Below are 5,000 nucleotides of genomic sequence, written 5' to 3'. Positions count from 1 at the left end.
TGCAGGTGGATCACTGACTTCCTGTCTGACAGGAAGCAGCATGTGAAGCTGGGGAAACACGTCTCCGACTCACAGACCATCAGCACCGGATCCCCCCAGGGCTGCGTTCTTTCTCCTCTGCTCTTCTCCCTGTACACCAACAGCTGCACCTCCAGTCACCAGTCCGTCAAGCTTCTGAAGTTTGCGGACGACACCTCCCTCATCGGACTCATCTCTGATGGAGACGAGTCCGCCTACAGGTGGGAGGCTGACCACCTGGTGACCTGGTGCAACCAAAACAATCTAGAGCTCAACGCTCTAAAGACAGTGGAGATGGTTGTGGACTTCAGAAAGAACCCAGCCCCACCTGCCCCCATCACCCTCTGGGGCTCCACAATTGACACTGTGGAGTCTTTCCGCTTCCTGGGAACTACCATCTCCCAGGACCTCAAGTGGGAGCTGAACATCAGCTCCCTCGTCAAGAAAGCACAACAGAGGATGTACTTCCTGCGGCAGCTGAAGAAATTCAACCTGCCAAAGACAATGATGGTGCACTTCTACACAGCCATCATTGAGTCCATCCTCACATCCTCCATCACCATCTGGTACGCTGCTGCCACTGCCAAGGACAAGGGCAGGCTGCAGCGTGTCATTCGGTCAGCTGAGAAGGTGATTGGCTGCAATCTGCCGCCGCTCCAGGACCTATACGCCACCAGGACTCTGAAGCGTGCTGGAAAGATTGTGGCTGACCCCTCCCACCCCGGACACAAGCTCTTTGAGCCACTCCCCTCTGGCAGGAGGCTGAGGTCCATTAGGACCAAAACTACACGCCACATAAACAGTTTTTTCCCCTCCGCCACTAGTCTTATCAACAAGGCCCGGAACCCCCCCTGACTCTCTCCACACCCCACCTCTGGCTCCTCATGCCACTGTACCTACTCTGCTGTAGCGTCCCTTTTCACTACTGTTTAACTTATTTTACTATTTATTTAAATTTATTTTATCGTTATTAATACGTACTGTGTGTATATGTTTATACTTATGTTGTTTATATCTTTTTATCCTTCTTATATTTGTATGTGTGACATGCTCCAACAACACCATGACAAATTCCTCGTATGTGCAACGTACTTGGCAATAAAGCCCTTTCTGATTCTGATTCTGATGACAACAGGAGGATTAAGTGTGATATTAATTAAAAATACATTAAAAATGTTAACGTAATCATATTCTGTGTAACGTCTCTGTAGTATAATGTAATTATGATTATATAACAATAGTTACTTCACTGTACTAATGCTAAAGGTGTTGGGACAGCAGCTCTGGTTTTAGATGCAGTGAGGACGCCCCCTGCTGGTTAATGTTGAGAACAGCAGCTCCCTCCTCTATATCACTAACTCAATCAGACCAGGTTATACAGAAATACATTTATTTTGATTTTACTAAGTTTAATGTTTTTAAGGATTTCAAATTTGTTGTTCAGTCAATAAAGGCTGTGATTAATTCTGATGTTTTTCATGCTTAATAATTAGTATATATTTGGCTTTATGGTAACAATCAACCTTCTGTTCTTCTGCTCATAAAATCACATGTTAACTGATGCTGTTTTCTGTGAATTATTAATAAAATCTCGCTTGATGAAACATCTGCTCTGAGTGTCTTCACTGGGTCATCAGCAGGTGAGACTTCACATGGGTTAGCATGTGTTAGCATTTGTTTTCATGTCTGTTAGCATGTCAGCATGTGTTAGCATTTTGTTAGCATTTTTGTTAGCATATAAGTTTGTAAGCAAGTCTAAGTATGTCTTAGCCGCTTTTATCTAAAGCGACTTACAGTTCCTATATATATCAGAGGTCTCACGCCTCTGGAGCCACTAGTGGTTAACTGCATTATGGCGAGTGGATCGTGTCATTCAAAGGATACCCAGGAGAAGGAGCATGCTACCCTCCCCGTCCTCGCCAAACCGTGTGGATTTTTGAATTTATTTAACAGGGATTGCAGACGAGAGACCAGCGGCGCCTAGGCAGCGAGTGCATGTTAGAAACATTTTCCGACGGCGACGTGGTGACGGCGTATGTTACAATTCCCATACAAATGTACGCCTACTAAAGACGTCTAAACTAAGTACGTTTAGATTTAGTGTTGCTTACTTTCTGGTGCTTGTGTGTTACTAATTAATGTGTAGCTAATAATATATCATGCTTATAAAAAAGTATTAAAACCTCGGAATGTTTGTTCAGAATGTCTCCATGGCAACAAGAGACAGATGCTGCCGGCATTAGCTACTTTAGCTCAGCCGTCCAAACAACAATCATAAATAAAATAGGAATTTGGCATATTAAAATAGCCTGGTTGACACCAGACCCTTCTCAGCTGTAACTGAGAGTGGGTCTGGGAAAGGTTCATTGACAGTTCATTTCCAAAGGGGCGTCACCAACGGACGCCGCTCAAATGCCTCTGGGCGCATTGGATAGTCCTTCAACCAATCAGAGCAAAGATCCGGGTGACGCTGCGCTTCGGTAGCCGTCAAATTTGTTCGTCAGGGTTTACCCATTTACACATAATCAATAACAGTCATAAACTGTCTTACGTCCTAGGATCTTAACAAAGGTACAGTCATAAGATATATCATCATCATCATCAACTTTTTATTCCAGACTCAAGGTCCATTCAAAAGACACAGACATGACATACAACATACCTTAAAAAGAAATAGAAACATATACATAGAAATAAAAACTGAAGAAACAACCTTACTACATTTCTATAAAAGACACTTATACCAGTGTTTCCATAGTGATGATTGGTATCGTATGGCACTAAACCTAGGATTTACAAATAGCATAACAATGCTATTTTGGGAGACGTTCAGGTGACAAATGAATTTGTAGATTCAGTAAACCAGGTAAAGAGGATCTTAACAAAGCTACAGTCATAAGATATATGATCAAAATCATAAAAATAACAGCTTATATAGTAGCTGGGGAGCTAGCTAGCCTTAGTGATAGTTGCGTCCACTTGGTACCCAAAATGAACGTCAATTCACTCAAGAGATACAAACAAATCAAGTATTAAGGGTATTCTACTAACATTATAACAAATGTGAAGGTGCTTGAGTGACATATACCCATTACAGAATAAATAAGTCATTGATTTGGTCTTCATAGCTCTGCTGGGGTTAATGCCAACTAGCTAAAGAACAGAGCACCAGCCCACACACTGAGATCGTGGGGCCTTTGACTCATATTTTGTTAATCATTTCAACATTTCTCTGAATGCATCTGTTCAAAACTGTCTCACTGATGTATGAGCTGTAGAGAGGCTTGAGACTATTTATAAAATCTGTATGTTAAACTGAGTGAAGTTCTGACAGCTTATCATTGAAGGAGGAGACAGTAATGTCTGAATGGCTATTAAAGGACAATCTAAATATACAGAGACATTTAAAAGCTTGCCATTGGCTACTGGAAATTGTTGAACAACCTTTTGATTGGTTTGTAAAAATATTCATTTGGCTGCTTTCCAATAAGCATAGACTTCTTCTTCTTATGACATGTATATATTCTTACTATGTATCTCTATGTGTCCTTTGGGAGCTGTGGGGTACAACTGAAAATGTTTGCTCTGTAACTTCCCTGTAATTAATTACAAATTAATTACATAAAACTTTTGCAATATATCACTTTAACCAATCTCTGTGTTTCTGTTTCTCTGTGCTATTTGTGCTTGTATATTGAGTCCTGAAATACATCACTAGAGAGGTCTGAAAATATCCATAACAGATACCTAATAAATAAAGAACTTCTATTTCGGATTTTGATCAGAAACTGCTTTATTGGCCAAGTAAATGTAAACACAAGGGAATTGGAGTCCGGCTTTGTGTTGCTTTTAACACAGAAACAGACATAACGTTACGGCTAAAAACAAAGATGAACAAGGTAACGGTAAACATGAACGTTTGACTACTATGTCCAGATAGAAGTTGTATATATAATAATATAATATAATAATATAATTATATAATATATGATAAATGCATATGCATATACACATCCGTACATGAAGTTACATGTAAACAAATTTATGAAGCCTTTAATAAGGCAATTAGTGCAAATGATCCAGTAGATGGAGCCAATGTTCAATCAATGCTAGAGTACAATGCATTCTTCCAACAGTGCAGGTCACATAAACTGATGATGTACTACAATTTAATTTATGGTATTATTTTTATACTGTCAGTACTTTTAGAGCAACTTTTATAATGGATAAAGGGCCAATCCAAACACCTGATGTGATCCAAACTATTCCAGTAACAGTTAACTCCAGAGTGTAAAAATGTCGTTTCATCCAATGATTCACTCCTCATCCTCTTCCAACCATTCATCAAATCTAAGTCCTCCATATAAATCAAAATTAACAACAAAACGATCCATTGTATCAATGTTGTAGGCTAACATTACTGTGTTTTGATTCAGCCCTGGAAGTGTTGCCATGGAAATGGCGGAGTAATATTTTATGTCATGCACCAGGTGCTCAAATGGCTCTGGGTGTGCTGTCATGCTGATTTGAGTACGTTCTAAATGTCTAGTTGACCAATCAGATTGTCTGGTCAGATCTACTTGATGTATAATCAGGAATAAACAAACGTTCAGTAATCAAAGTCACATGATAGTAAAATATTAATTATTTCTGGATCTCAGCCACAGTTCATAATTCATTATTTATGAAGTGATTCTAAATCAGAATAAAATACTGTGGTTTTAAAGAAGACATGGACGAACTTCAGAAAGAAAAAGATCAGTTGAAGAGATTTTTTAAAGATTGAAGAGTCTTTCCAGCATGTTGTTCAATTGAAGCAGATCGCTTTACCTTACTGTCCCACTAGAGCACTGAGCTCCCAGAATGCAGAGCTACTAGTGGTTCCTACAGGCTCTAAAAGTAGAATGGGAGCCAGAGCCTTCTTCTATCAGGCTCCTCTCCTGTGGAACCAGTGTAGTGGAAGTTTTTCTTGTTAGCAGCAG

The 5,000-nt window shown here is 39.9% G+C and overlaps 1 long non-coding RNA gene across 1 annotated transcript in view; it reads left to right on the top strand.

The window, feature by feature from the left end:
- The window catches only part of LOC118496409, a 23,447-nt gene that overhangs the window by 11,807 nt on the left and 6,640 nt on the right, over positions 1-5,000 (top strand). The window lies entirely within an intron of this gene.

The sequence above is a fragment of the Sander lucioperca genome, chromosome 12 (genome assembly GCF_008315115.2).
Source record: "Sander lucioperca isolate FBNREF2018 chromosome 12, SLUC_FBN_1.2, whole genome shotgun sequence".
NCBI lineage: Eukaryota > Metazoa > Chordata > Actinopteri > Perciformes > Percidae > Sander > Sander lucioperca.
Note: the sequence above shows the minus strand (reverse complement) of the source record. Positions and strands in the feature narration are given on the sequence as shown.